Source organism: Lissotriton helveticus, chromosome 5_1 (assembly GCF_964261635.1).
Source record: "Lissotriton helveticus chromosome 5_1, aLisHel1.1, whole genome shotgun sequence".
NCBI classification, from domain to species: Eukaryota; Metazoa; Chordata; class Amphibia; order Caudata; family Salamandridae; genus Lissotriton; species Lissotriton helveticus.
In genome coordinates, this window is record NC_136065.1 from 77,920,369 (window position 1) to 77,936,205 (window position 15,837).

The 15,837-nt window shown below is 46.0% G+C and overlaps 1 protein-coding gene across 1 annotated transcript in view; it reads right to left on the bottom strand.

Annotated features, from left to right (window-relative positions):
* Positions 1-15,837, bottom strand: part of LOC144754154 (E3 ubiquitin-protein ligase TRIM39-like) — a 161,868-nt gene that overhangs the window by 98,034 nt on the left and 47,997 nt on the right. The window lies entirely within an intron of this gene.

Here is a 15,837-nt window from a genome sequence, read left to right on the forward strand (position 1 = left end):
GTGAGGTATGTCACACCGTGGTTTAGAGCAGGAGCCTGTGAATTATCAGATGAGGTATGTCACACTGTACCTTAGAGCAGTAGCCTGTGTGTTATCAGGTGAGGTATGTCACACCGTGGTTTAGAGCAGGAGCCTGTGAATTATCAGATGAGGTATGTCACACTGTACCTTAGAGCAGGAGCCTGTGTGTTATCAGGCGAGGTATGTCATACTGTAGCTTAGAGCAGGAGCCTGTGTGTTATCAGGAGAGCTATGTCACACTGTAGCTTAGAGCAGGAGCCTGTGTGTTATCAAGTGAGGTACGTCACACCGTGGTTTAGAGCAGGAGCCTGTGAATTATCAGATGAGGTATGTCACACTGTACCTTAGAGCAGGAGCCTGTGTGCTATCAGGTGAGGTATGTCACACTGTAGCCTTGAGCAGGAGCCTGTGTGTTATCAGGTGAGGTATGTCACACTGTGGTTTAGAGCAGGTAGCCCCCTCCATGGTTTCCGCCCCATTCATGACATATCCTGTTACGTTTGCATCACATGTCTATGTATACGCCCAGTTACACCTACTTTTGTCCTTATCTTTCGCGACTGCTACGCGTCACACCTTCTGCTCCACCCACTGCTACGCCTACTGCAATGTAATGCTATGTGTTTGCGTTATGTATATATGCTCATGTATTGTTATTAAAAGTCAGCGCGCTCATCCCAGATCCAGCCCCAGCAGCTGCTGGGCCCTGTCATCCTATTCCTATGCAGGTTGTCCTGTTCCTGTCCTTATGCTGTATTAAACCTGCAAAACTCCTACTACCTCGAATCTTGACTCTTATTTATTGAGCTATCTGATATGATATATGTCTAGTCAAAAAGAGAGGTATTATTTATTTATTTACCACATAATGGCGCCCGAACAGGGACTTGCCCTTTCCCCACGCGTCGGTGAAGCCACGCCGACCCCCTGACCCTCTGCAGTCGTGACGGAACTCTTCTGCGCAGTGGCAGATATTTCTGCTCAAGTATCCCTCAGGCCCACGGAGGAGACGGAGGAGGCGGTCCAGCATCCAGACGAGACGGTGGAGGAACGCGGCGAGTCCCGACCAGAGCCCAAGCCAAGAGTCCAAGGTCCGAGGTATCCGGAGGTCCACCCGTAACTGAAGTCCGAAGTCCGAAGTTCGTCGTCCGTCGTCGTAGCAGTCCAGTCCAGTCCGAGGCTTTCCGTTCTTGCTGCCCGGTGAGTACCGTTACTGGGGTGGTATCTAGACAGGGTCAATTTAATTGACTCTGGTCCGTGGGTTGGTGGTACACAGTCCCACAAACGAAGTGTCCACTTCGGTGGATGCGGGTCCTGACGTGTCTCTTTATGAGACCGGTAAGTTTCGTACTGTTTCAGCAGTGCATCTAGTTTCTGTTCTAGTCAGTTTCTGTTCTCGAGAAAATTTATGTGTTCTGTTCTCAGTATTTCCAGGTAGTATTCTGTTCGAACTGATTATTTTAAATGTTTTTCATGTATTTTAATGTCGTGGTATGAATGGGGAATAAGTATCGTGTTCATTGTGTATTGTATTGTGTCTAGATTACAGTTCAGTCATGCCCATATTTTCCAAGTTACGTCAGTTAAAAACTAGAAAGGGTCTGCTGGAAGCAGCCGTTCCCGTCCCGCCCAGGGACAGTCCAGGTCACTTTATGTATCAGAAACATGGCATAAGTGCCATATTATATCTAGATTTATGGGTAGAGTATACCAAACAGTTAGAAGAAAAGTATAGATGGCCCGTATCGGGTACATGGGATGCCGAATGCATCATGCGAGTAGAAGAAGCATTATGGAAAAAGAAAGCCAGACAGTCACAGAAAGATGCCATCGAGTTATGGCGCAAAGAAGCTCATAAAAGAACCGAAAAAGAAATCAGAAAGTCAGAATTAAGTAGAGAATCCTTAGAGCGAGCCCAAGAAAAAGAATTAATCGAGATAGGTGAACAAGTCAAAACCGAACAGTCAGACAGACAGAGGAATGCCCTTATAAAGGGTATGTATCCTCTTCTTGCCGAGGGCTTGCCAAAAGCGACCCCAGAGGCATCCAGTAATTTCCCGCCACCACTAGTTCCGACCAAGCTACGTCACAAACAGACCGCAGCTGATATTTTTATTTCGTCCTATCTGGACGACACAGTCCCTGAATATGCAAATCCTGTTCGCGCTCCGCCAGTCCCTGTAAATCAGGCACATCCTGCTCCTCCAGACACCGGGGCACCCCATGCAGTACCTGCTACGGTACCCCCGGTCCAGCCAGCATTTCAATTTCCCGCTCCGCCACGAAGAATATCAGTCGACGATTCTAGTCTAGGGGCCGCAGGAGGAGGTCCTCCTCAGACCCCGCCGCCACGCAAGCGTTTATCAGCACTCGAATTACATGCTCAAGCATCACAGCGTACTCCCAAGAGTAATAAGTCTGTTGCAGAAATCAGGCAAGCCCTTGGCGAATGTGCCTATGACCCAGTCCCAGGCGAGAATAATATGGTTTTATATTCAGTACGCGTAAGGAGGGTGACCGAGTATCTAGTCACCCTACCCAATATGAAAGAAGATCTAGACAGAATATATCGTTTCATCCGTACAGGGGATGATCCAGAAAGTATTAGTGATGCCATGTCTCAAAGGAAAGCTGAGATCCAGCGTATGATATTAAAGTTTTTAATTAACTGTCTAATAAGAGAACAAGATTACCCGTCTAAAGATCCGGCCGAAATGAAAACCCTGACAAAGTGGAGTGATAATATAGCCGAGGGTAAGCACAATACCATTAGTGCCATGGAGAGTATGTACAAGAAAATCCGTAGAGAAATAATAAAGATACACGAACAACGTAAAGCAGCACAAGTAAGCGAGAAAGAAAGTAACTCTGATCCTGAAGAGGAAGACGACGAGAATACCGCCAGAATAGCGTATGTAGGAAAATCTAGATTTCCAGATCGCCATTTACGCCTAGAACACAAGTCAATTTTCCATCATTCAGCACCAGAACAAGGTTCCCTAGAACAAGTGTTCCAAGCTACCGATCACATTCTAAAATCACGAATCGGTTACAGTGAGTTAAGTACTATGCATGAACAGGAACTAGCCCGATCAGCAGTCCGATGGATTACTGATTCTACCACTTTTCCAGACGAAATAGTGGCACAGATGTTTCTGAAATTGCCCCCAGCCGAGCAGCGACTGGTGGGTATGTATATGATCCAGCACCTCATTACTCTGTATGAGGGTCAGCACTCTGATCCAGGTCCGTTACACGATATCCTGAACGAGTTACTCCAGTATAGATGGAGAGGTCTAGGTACCGATTTAATTAGTGTCATTCTAGAACAGCGCCACAAATATAGAACGTTTCTGAACCCGCATTTTGTTCATGTCTCACCCCCAGAAAGTAAACCATTTTACATGGAAAGACAGAACCCGTTACGAGAAGTGCATCCAGTTAAGACAGAGGACGGTGAAATGCAACGAGTGTTTGTTTACACCCCGATTACAAAGATGGAACTCCTCGAAATGAAGAAATTAATTCCCTGTCATGACAAAGATCCAGCAGGGTTCCATAGAGAATTAAAAGACATGCTCCGTATGGGAGAATACACTTACCCAGATATCATTAAAATGTTAAAGGTCCTGTTGCCCGCAGGGGTGTATGAAAAGCTAAAGGAAAAAGAATGGGAGGTAGGAGAGAAAAAGATCGATTGGGCAGTTCTAGAAGCAGAAGATAAGGCACGAGTACCAGGTACCGGTCTAGGAGAGAAATGTAAAGAATTACCAGAATTATTGATTCAAGTTCTACCCAGATTATTGACAACTAGAAAAGAAGACTGGGATGCAATCTCAGCCTGTAAACAGAAACAAGAAGAAGACATTAGTGATTTTTATTCTAGGTTTGAAAAATGTTTTAGTATCAACAGTGGCCTCAAGACAAGTAGTGAGTCATACCCTCACCTTTTTGTTACTAAATTAGTCGAGAATTCAAGCCCACAAATTAAAAATCGAGTTCTAAAAGTCGAAAGTACCTGGCAAGCTAATACTCCGTCCCAGATGCTCCAGATGCTCCAGTACCACCAGAATAGAATCAGGGAAGAGCAAGAACACGAGAGAAAACGTATGAAAGACACGAAAATGAAAGTACTAGTTGCACAATCTGTTCCTCAAGACAGTCAGAAGAGGGGTCCGAATCAAGCCAGTCATCCTGCAGCTCCCGTTAAAGGGAACTGCAATTATTGTAAACAGCCAGGTCATTTTATAAATGAGTGTGCAGTTCTGAAACACAACATAGCTACTGGTAAGACTAAAGAAAGACCACGTCCGCCTAGACAAGAACAAGTTTCACAGATTCCTCAGCCACAGAATGCACCACAGACAGTTACAGCACCGCAGCCTATTGCTGCAACCCAGCATGTCACACAGCAGATGTACCAGTATGCACAGTCTGAGTATCCAGAGTACCAGCAGTATTCATGAAACAGCCTAGAGAGGGAGGTAGGCTTGCCTCTCATCGAGATACCTGTAGATCAAGAAGGTCCCTATGTTCACAGTCAAGTATTAGGGAAAGACAGAAAGTTTTTGATTGATACAGGGGCAAGTAGGACCACAATTAGTCACGCCGAAGTTCCAGGGGCTCCGCTCTCAGGCTCAAGAAATGTTTCCCTTGGATTTTCAGGAAAACCTATCGTAAATGAGATTTCAAAGCCAGTTACTCTAGAAGTAGGTCCATTGTCCCGCACTACTGATCTGTTACTTACTAAGTCATGTCCAGAAAACCTATTAGGCATTAAAACACTGAAAGAGTTGGGTGCAGTTATATGTTGTTCACCAGGGGGAATACGTCTGTTCCTACGTGACTTTAAGGGTCACTATGTTTTACGTGATTTTGATCCAAGACTGTCTAATGTTCCACAGCATTTATGGGCGCAAGGTCCAACTGATGTAGGTTACATGCAAATCACACCTTATCGTGTGACTCTCAAACCAGGTGTAGTGTTACCACGAATCAGACAGTACAGATTGCCACCTGAGGCTGTAGCAGCCTTATCCAAAATTATTGACGAGCTCATCGCACAAGGAGTAGTTGTAGAAACTGACTCCAACGTATGCAATTCTCCGATCATTCCAGTCATGAAACGTACTGACCCAAATGCACCCCCAGTATATCGATTAGTGATTGACCTACGAGAACTTAATAAATGTATTATTCCGCAGTACCCAGTTGTCCCAGATATCTCTTCCCTATTGACAGCCATTGATTCCGAAGCCATGTTCTTTACAGTAATCGACCTCAAGAATGCATTTTTTAGTGTTCCTATTCATCCAGACAGCCAGTTTCTTTTCGGATTCTGTTTAAATGGAAGGAGCTATATGTTCACACGCGCTCCTCAAGGTTTCACAGAAAGTCCTAGTATTTACAGTCAAGCACTTAAGAGACAACTAGACAACATTCACATGCCAACTGACACTGCCCTGCTCCAGTATGTCGATGATCTACTGATCACAGCCCGTTCTGAACGTGACTGCGAGCGAGCGTCACTAACGGTTCTGTATTTCCTGGCCGAGATGGGGCACAAGGTGTCCCCTTCGAAGCTTCAATTCTGTGTCCAGCAAGTGGTCTACTTAGGACACTTACTGTCCAAGAGGGGTAGGCAGTTGACACCAGACCGTATCCAGTTAATAGCGAGTCTTCCTCAGCCCAAGACCCAGAAGGAGGTACGTGCCTTTATTGGCCTCACTTCTTACTGCAGACAATGGATTCCTCAGTATGCATTTCTAGCTAAGCCACTGATACAGTTAACGACACAGGAGGCAGCCGTATCGACTGTTCTCCCTTGGACATCTGAACATACACTTAGTTTCAACGAGTTAAAGAAAGCTTTATGCCAAGCTCCAGTTCTAGCGACACCGAACTACAGTAAGCCTTTTACACTTTTCGTTACTGAACGTGAAGGTACAGCATTATCTGTTCTCACACAAGATCAAGCAGGACAAAACAAGCCCTGTGCTTATTTTTCTAGCACATTAGATCCAGTCGCCCAGGCTTTGCCTGCGTGCCTCAAGTCAGTTGCAGCCACAGCACTAGCTATCAGACAAAGTGATTCCATAGTTTTAGGACACTCTCTGACAGTACAAGTTCCACATTCCGTGGAAGTTCTTCTGAACCGAACACAAACTCAGCACTTGACAATTGCACGTTTAACAGGTTATGAATTGACACTGTTTCAGCCACACATAGAAATCAGACGCTGCAACGTCCTGAATCCTGCTACACTGTTACCATCAATTACTTCGAATTCTGCCACACACGATTGTGTGGAAGTAGTTAACATTACGACAAAGCCAAGACAAGATCTGACAGATATTCCGTTACCAGACCCCGACCTGACACTTTATGTGGATGGTTCATGTATGAGAACTAGTACAGGAGAACTAGTCGCCGCGTATGCAGTGACTACTGACACCGAAGTTATTGAGACACACCGTATTGACACTCTGTCCGCTCAAGCAGCAGAGCTAGTTGCTCTGACACAAGCCTGCATACACGCCAAGAACTTGAAAGTTAATGTTTACACAGATTCACGCTACGCATTTGGAGTCGTACACGACTTCGGAGTGCTCTGGCAGGAGAGAGGTTTCATGACTTCTCATGGAACCAAGATTCAGCATGGTCTCCTTATTCAAGCTCTATTAGATGCAATACATTTACCGACATTCATTGCTATCATGAAGTGCAAAGCACATACGAAAGTCACTGACATTATTTCCCAGGGTAACGATCTAGCAGATCGCACAGCCAAGCTTACAGCACAGACTCTAGACATTCCAGTTAACATGACACACACTCCAGATCCGATTACATGTATGACAGTTAGGGACCCTACACAAGATGTCATAGATATCCAGTTACATGCTACTCCTGAAGAAATCAAGAAATGGTCCGAACAAGGAGGGGTCCAGACAGATCAAGGATGGTTAACAAAGGGTAGAGCCACATGGTTTCTCCCCGACTCTATGGTTCAAGTCATTATCAATACCGCACATAGTCCAGCACATTTAGGAGAAAAAGCTATGTTAGACAGTATCCAGAACATTTGGTTCAACAAGCATTTACGAGCTGCAGCCAAGCAGAAAGTCCGTACCTGTATGATATGTTGTCAGTTTAATCCAGGTAAAAGTGTCCCGGTGGAACAAGGTGGTTTCCAGCCTCCTGACCACCCTTTTGAAGTCCTCCAGATGGATTATATTCAGATGGAGCGATGTCGAGGTTTCAAGTATGTCCTTGTAGTCGTATGCGCTTTGTCCAGGTGGACAGAAGCATATCCAGTCCCAGATTACACAGCCGCGACCACTGCCAAGCAGTTGGTTCGTGAATTCTTCCCTCGTTATGGACTCCCTAGAGTCGTATATTCTGATAACGGCCAGCCATTCTCCTCAGAGTTAATGAAGCATGTTTCCCTTTTGTTAGGGTACCAGTGGAAGTTCCATTGTGTACGCCATCCTGAAGCAGCCGGTCTCGTTGAGAGACATAACCAGACTCTGAAAGTCCGAGTCGCCAAAATATGTAAAGAAAAAGGTGTGGACTGGCTAGTAGCCCTGCCAGTCGCTTTATTTTATATGCGCATGGTCGCACATTCCAGATCAGGTCTGTCCCCGTATGGGGTCGTTTTCGGCCGCCCCCCAAATATGTGGGGTACTCCTAGACCCCGAAGTATTACCGATGTTTCAAGTAATATGCTGACAGATTACCTAGCTTCCTTGATGTCTGCCCTCAACTCATGTCGTTCACAGGTTGCCGCCGCATTTCCAGACAATACCGAGGTGGCACCGCATGAAATCGTTCCAGGATCCATGGTGATGGTCCGCAACTTTGACAGATCAAGTCCGCTAGAGCCTCGTTGGAAAGAGCCCCGACAGGTCCTCCTCACCACCCGTACAGCCGTGAAGTTAGAAGGCCGAAAAGGATGGATACACCTTTCTCATATTAAACTTTTTAATGGACTGAAACCCGCCTTAAAGAACATTTCCCAGGATTCAAAGGATTGCCAAAGCATTGTTCTCAAGGACTGTCCCGCAAAAGACATTGCTACAACCCCTCCCCTGTTAGAGAAAACTCCGCAACAGGAGTATAAGCTAAAACTACGGTCTAGTAAATTAAGTCAGCCAGTTTGATTGTCTAAGTCCTCCCCTAGGTGAAACGGTTAGACTGTTTCTGACATGTATAAAATAGACCCCCATAGTGAGAGAGTTAGTCAAAACTCAATCCGATGTATCGTTTTTCTATGTTTCATATTGTTTTCCAGCCTTATGATTTCCTGCACCAGTTATGCATTTTACCTATGTTTCCCAGTTTCACATGTAAATAAGTCTGCTAATGCTACAGTAGAGCACACGTTTAGTGATCTGCCCCCTCATGAACTGTCCTACCGTCTCGCTATGCGAAATAATTTCTTTATCCGCATGTTACATTACTCACACCAGACCAGCAATGCCACTAATTGTTGGGTGTGTGGTCGACTCCCCCCTTTCCAGACCCCGAAGGGAGTTCTGCCACTTTTTCCTTATCCATTCTCACATAATGGTTCGTGTGGAGCATGGTCCACGTTAACGTCATCCTCAACAGATATGTCTTTTCTTAACAGTACATGTTTCCCAGACAAGCAAGGTCTCCCTCACCGAACAGGGTTAGATCTAGAAAATGAAGTGTATAATTTAGGTAATTATTCGTCGAATTTCATGGTCCTGAATGTTCAGTCTGTTACTACTCCAGACTTACCTGCTATTTCAGTACTACCAGTCAAAGGCGAATTATGTGTCCGAAATAAGGGTTCCGTACATGTAGGACATAGTGATTGTACTACTATTGTCAAGTATAGTGACAGTGGGAAATCTATTTTCAAAGCTTCACGTCATTCATATTTTATTTGTGGTCAAACTGCATATGTTCGCCTGCCCCTCGATTGGGACGGAACCTGTTACATTGCCTTCCTACTGCCACCAGTTTTCCTAGTCCCACCTGATTATCATAGAAACACACATCTAGTACACATTAGACATAGAAGGGAGTCCCCAATTGTCGATTATACTGAAACTGCTCTAGAACAGTATACAGATTTCAATAGAGGTTTCTTTTTCTTTATAGGACCTATCCAGAATAGTAAACTAATCCGTAGATTAACCAGAACCCTTGAAGCTGTAATAAATGAGACTGCCTCTGCTCTAGGTAACTTAACCGAAGAGCAATCTGCTATGAGATTTGTCGTTTTGCAAAATCGTCTCGTCCTTGACGTCATACTGGCCGATAGGGGCGGGGCCTGTAGAGTCATCGGATCTAGTTGCTGCATTTTCATTCCAAATAACGCGCCGTCTGTTTATTCAGCTATAACCAGACTCCATAAAATTGCCCATCTGATACACCAAGATCCAGGCACCTGGACATGGTCCGGTTGGTTCTGGAATATATTTTCCGCATGGGGATGGAAAATATTGTCCTTTGTAGGTATTGCAGTAGCGATCATATTCAGCTGCTGCCTCTGTATACAATGTGGCCCTGCGATTTGCGGCATTTGTGCTACCTCTTGTATTCCTAGTCCCAAGCCCAGTTCTAAATCCCGTTCCAGGATAATTCGAGACGAGCAAATGATACTGTATGAAATGATAGATGGTATCATGAATATTGATGTTTCCTGATGGAAACGTAGTGACAAGGAGGGAATGTGGAAAAGTAAATTTTGCCATGTTCTGTGTCCCTACGTGTCATCCATCATATGTTATGTGTGCATGATTAAATATGCATATGTACTCCCCATGTCTGATTAATGACGCAATTACAGTTGTGTCCCCCTCTAGTATGCCAGTTTCCAGTCCTCGTGAATACTACGAATATCAGGCCTATGTAAAGCTACGTTGCCACGTTTCTCAGTGTGCACGTTATTCCATTATAAAGTCCCCGTTTTTAGGCCTCAAAAGGGCCCGGACACCAGATTCAGCTCCTGTCTCCTGAAGCCTCGCTGACTACCACCTGTATCCTCGACCTTTCACTTACTTCCTGCCTCTCAGTGCCCGGTGCAGCCTGGCTCTGCCTCTGAGTCTGCCAAGAGTATGTTATGAGTCCAGTTATCAGTTCAGCCCTCCTTCCCTGCATTCCTAAAACTACTGAATCGCATCAATAGTTTCCGTCATTGTCTAGCCTTCACGGCTCCATGTTAGAGAAATACTGCATTTAATGGTCATTTCATATTCTTCATCACGCACTACATGTAGAATAATGCATGGTCCAGTCTCAGAATCACGTTAGCCTTTCCCCTCCTAACTTCTAGTTCCTATCAACATGTTCCCTAAACATCAGATACTAGATAGGGTTTAGGTACATGTCGCTCCGACCCTCCAGACTTCAGTCTCTGCTCCTAGCACAGAGTTCATAGCCCCCAGCTTCTCCTAGTAATACGTCATTGCCAAGTTTGCGCGCACCACTAGGTTAGAGGTCCCGGCTCCTCAGGTAGCCCCCTCCATGGTTTCCGCCCCATTCATGACATATCCTGTTACGTTTGCATCACATGTCTATGTATACGCCCAGTTACACCTACTTTTGTCCTTATCTTTCGCGACTGCTACGCGTCACACCTTCTGCTCCACCCACTGCTACGCCTACTGCAATGTAATGCTATGTGTTTGCGTTATGTATATATGCTCATGTATTGTTATTAAAAGTCAGCGCGCTCATCCCAGATCCAGCCCCAGCAGCTGCTGGGCCCTGTCATCCTATTCCTATGCAGGTTGACCTGTTCCTGTCCTTATGCTGTATTAAACCTGCAAAACTCCTACTACCTCGAATCTTGACTCTTATTTATTGAGCTATCTGATATGATATATGTCTAGTCAAAAAGAGAGGTATTATTTATTTATTTACCACAAGGAGCCTGTGAATTATCAGATGAGGTATGTCACACTGTACCTTAGAGCATGAGCCTGTGTGTTATCAGGTGAGGTATGTCACACTGTGGCTTAGAGCAGGAGCCTGTGTGTTATCAGGTGAGGTATGTCACACTGTGGCTCACAGCTGGAGCCTGTCTGTTATCAGGTGAGGTATGTCACACCGTGGTTTAGAGCAGGAGCCTGTGAATTATCAGATGAGGTATGTCACACTGTACCTTAGAGCAGGAGCCTGTGTGTTATCAGGTGAGGTATGTCACACCGTGGTTTAGAACAGGAGCCTGTGTGTTATCAGGTGAGGTATGTCACACTGCAGCTTAGAGCAGGAGCCTGTGTGTTATCAGGTGAGGTATGTCACACTGTCGCTTAGAGCAGGAGCCTGTCTGTGTGTTATCAGGTGAGGTATGTCACACTGTGGCTCACAGCTGGAGCCTGTCTGTTATCAGGTGAGGTATGTCACACCGTGGTTTAGAGCAGGAGCCTGTGAATTATCAGATGAGGTATGTCACACTGTACCTTAGAGCAGTAGCCTGTGTGTTATCAGGTGAGGTATGTCACACCGTGGTTTAGAGCAGGAGCCTGTGAATTATCAGATGAGGTATGTCACACTGTACCTTAGAGCAGGAGCCTGTGTGTTATCAGGCGAGGTATGTCATACTGTAGCTTAGAGCAGGAGCCTGTGTGTTATCAGGAGAGCTATGTCACACTGTAGCTTAGAGCAGGAGCCTGTGTGTTATCAAGTGAGGTACGTCACACCGTGGTTTAGAGCAGGAGCCTGTGAATTATCAGATGAGGTATGTCACACTGTACCTTAGAGCAGGAGCCTGTGTGCTATCAGGTGAGGTATGTCACACTGTAGCCTTGAGCAGGAGCCTGTGTGTTATCAGGTGAGGTATGTCACACTGTGGTTTAGAGCAGGAGCCTGTGTGTTATCAGGTGAGGTATGTCACACTGTACCTTAGAGCAGGAGTCTGTGTGTTATCAGGAGAGGTATGTCACACTGTAGCTTAGAGCAGGAGCCTGTGTGTTATCAAGTGAAGTATGTCACACTGTGGCTTAGAGCAGGAGCCTGTGTGTTATCAGGTGAGGTATGTCACACTGTACCTTAGAGCAGGAGCCTGTGTGTTATCAGGTGAGGTATGTCACACTGTACCTTAGAGCAGGAGCCTGTGTGTTATCAGGTGAGGTATGTCACACTGTACCTTAGAGCAGGAGCCTGTGTGTTATCAGGTGAGGTATGTCACACTGCAGCTTAGAGCAGGAGCCTGTGTGTTATCAGGTGAGGTATGTAACACTGTGGCTCACAGCTGGAGCCTGTCTGTTATCAGGTGAGGTATGTCACACCGTGGTTTAGAGCAGGAGCCTGTGAATTATCAGATGAGGTATGTCACACTGTACCTTAGAGCAGGAGCCTGTGTGTTATCAGGTGAGGTATGTCACACCGTGGTTTAGAGCAGGAGCCTGTGTGTTATCAGGTGAGGTATGTCACACAGCAGCTTAGAGCAGGAGCCTGTGTGTTATCAGGTGAGGTATGTCACACTGTCGCTTAGAGAAGGAGCCTGTCTGTGTGTTATCAGGTGAGGTATGTCACACTGTGGCTCACAGCTGGAGCCTGTCTGTTATCAGGTGAGGTATGTCACACCGTGGTTTAGAGCAGGAGCCTGTGAATTATCAGATGAGGTATGTCACACTGTACCTTAGAGCAGGAGCCTGTGTGTTATCAGGTGAGGTATGTCACACCGTGGTTTAGAGCAGGAGCCTGTGAATTATCAGATGAGGTATGTCACACTGTACCTTAGAGCAGGAGCCTGTGTGTTATCAGGTGAGGTACGTCACACCGTGGTTTAGAGCAGGAGCCTGTGAATTATCAGATGAGGTATGTCACACTGTAGCTTAGAGCAGGAGCCTGTGTGTTATCAGGTGAGGTACGTCACACCGTGGTTTAGAGCAGGAGCCTGTGTGTTATCAGGTGAGGTATGTCACACTGTACCTTAGAGCAGGAGCCTGTTTGTTATCAGGTGAGGTATGTCACACTGTGGTTTAGAGCAGAAGCCTGTGTGTTATCAGGTGAGGTATGTCACACTGTGGCTTAGAGCGGGAGCCTGTGTGGTATCAGGTGAGGTATGTCACACTGTAGCTTAGACAGGAGCCTGTGTGTTATCAGGTGAGGTATGTCACACTGTTGCTTAGAGCAGGAGCCTGTGTGTTATCAGGTGAGGTATGTCACACCGTGGTTTAGAGCAGGAGCCTGTGTGTTATCAGGTGAGGTATGTCACACTGCACCTTAGAGCAGGAGCCTGTGTGTTATCAGGTGAGGTATGTCACACTGTACCTTAGAGCAGGAGCCTGTTTGTTATCAGGTGAGGTACGTCACACTGTGGTTTAGAGCAGGAGCCTGTGTGTTATCAGGTGAGGTATGTCACACTGTGGCTTAGAGAAGGAGTCTGTGTGTTATCAGGAGAGGTATGTCACACTGTAGCTTAGAGCAGGAGCCTGCGTGTTATCAGGTGAAGTATGTCACACTGTACCTTAGAGCAGGAGCCTGTGTGTTATCAGGTGAGGTATGTCACACTGCAGCTTAGAGCAGGAGCCTGTGTGTTATCAGGTGAGGTATGTCATACTGTAGTTTAGAGCAGGAGCCTGTGTGTTATCAGGAGAGGTATGTCACACTGTAGCTTAGAGCAGGAGCCTGTGTGTTATCAGGTGAGGTATGTCACACTGTGGCTTAGAGCAGGAGCCTGTGTGTTATCAGGTGAAGTATGTCACACTGTACCTTAGAGCAGGAGCCTGTGTGTTATCAGGTGAGGTATGTCACACTGTAGCTTGGAGCAGGAGCCTGTCTGTTATCAGGTGCGGTATGTGACACTGTAGCTTAGAGCAGGAGCCTGTGTGTTATCAGATGAGGTATGTCACACGGTGGTTTAGAGCAGGAGTCTGTGTGTTATCAGATGAGGTATGTCACACTGGGGCTTAGAGCCGGAGACTGTGAATTATCAGGTGAGGTATGTCACACTGTGGCTTAGAGCAGGAGCCTGTGTGTTATCAGGTGAAGTATGTCACACTGTACCTTAGAGCAGGAGCCTGTGTGTTATCAGGTGAGGTATGTCACACTGTAGCTTAGAGCAGGAGCCTGTCTGTTATCAGGTGCGGTATGTGACACTGTAGCTTAGAGCAGGAGCCTGTGTGTTATCAGATGAGGTATGTCTCACTGTGGCTTAGAGCAGGAGCCTGTGTGTTATCAGGTGAGGTATGTCTCACTGTGGCTTAGAGCAGGAGCCTGTGTGTTATCAGGTGAGGTATGTCACACTGCGGCCTTGAGCAGGAGCCTGTGTGTTTATCAGGTGAGGTATGTCACACTGTGGCTTAGAGCAGGAGCCTGTGTGTTATCAGGTGAGGTATGTCACACTGCGGCCTTGAGCGGGAGCCTGAGTGTTATCAGGTGAGGTATGTCACACTGCGGCTTAGAGCCGGAGACTGTGAATTATCAGGTGAGGTATGTCACACTGTGGCTTAGAGCAGGAGCCTGTGTGTTATCAGGTGAGGTATGTCACACTGTCGCTTAGAGCAGGAGTCTGTCTGTGTGTTATCAGGTAAGGCACTTCTCGTCCCAGTGAATAGGAGGGTTTCAGCAGTGGAGAGAGGTGTGTTTCTCTTGTGTCACCAAAAATGACTGGTGTCACACATTTTGTGGAGTTGGGTATGTCTCCACTGCTGGTAGGGGGTTGTGCTACTGTATGTGTCACTAGTATACAGGTAGATGGTTGTGCTCCTGTGATGTGACACCAGTCCTGGTAGTGTTGTGCTCTTGTATCGTGTCACTGGTCCTGGCAGAAGGTTGCACCTCTTAGCTCTCTCCATGGTAGAGGGTTGTGTCCTTGTATCACCAGTGCTAATAAGGAATGTGTTCCTGAGTTGTGCAAAACTGTAATTTTATTGCTCCCTGAAGCCCAGAACAGAACCTGTTTGGTGACTTGCAAAGGCCAAGCATGCCCTCATAACAGAGATGACACTACTTCCCATGTCCTGAGTTAACAACCTAAAGTGGTGGTGGCAGCGTATTAAATTTATTGGCTCATTAGTTATGACCAGACCTATTTCCTGTGTCCGATGAGAGTACAGTCTACTGTACTGCTATGTTGTGAGCCCCAGGCCCTTGCACTAACCTTCCGTGTGCATGTCCAGTGCATGTAGGTACGGTGGATGTGCAGCACATGGGTGGTAATAGGAATCTCCAGGCCTAACTCATGAGGTCACACACTGTGGCGCACACACTGCAGACATAACCTAAACCTCATGTCGCTAGGTACGCATACACACCTGATCATGATCAGACCGGGGCACGAGATAGATAATCGTCAAATATGAATGGTAAATTACAGATTGTTGTTTTTGTTAATGTTAACAATGCTCATGGTGATATATTTGCACAATTATTATGATCTTGAGTTCCTGTTGGGTCATTGACATCGAACCACAATTCTATAGTATGTATAATGCTGTTATTATATCCTTGCACCCCATCAATGTTCTATATAAACCTGTATGAAAGATATTATGTACACTCACTATTGTCAAGGATCTATGTACAAACCTCTAAAAAATCAATAAATGATATTTTAAAAAAACATGGGCACTAGTTATCCTGGGACATTCCAGTCAGCTATGACCTATCCCTGTGAGAGGTCTAATGAAGGCATAAAAAATGACACATCAACTTATTGACAATTAGTAAGACTGTTGCAGGAAATCCTTGCAGTGAGGATTAAGCAGACAGAGAATGCCCAAGGTCAGTGGCTGATGCTGGGCTGTGCCCAAGTAATTTCTAGAATTAGAAATGCATATTTCCTGAAGAAGGGAATGTACATGTCCTGAAACGTGTTGGGATTAGAGGGCA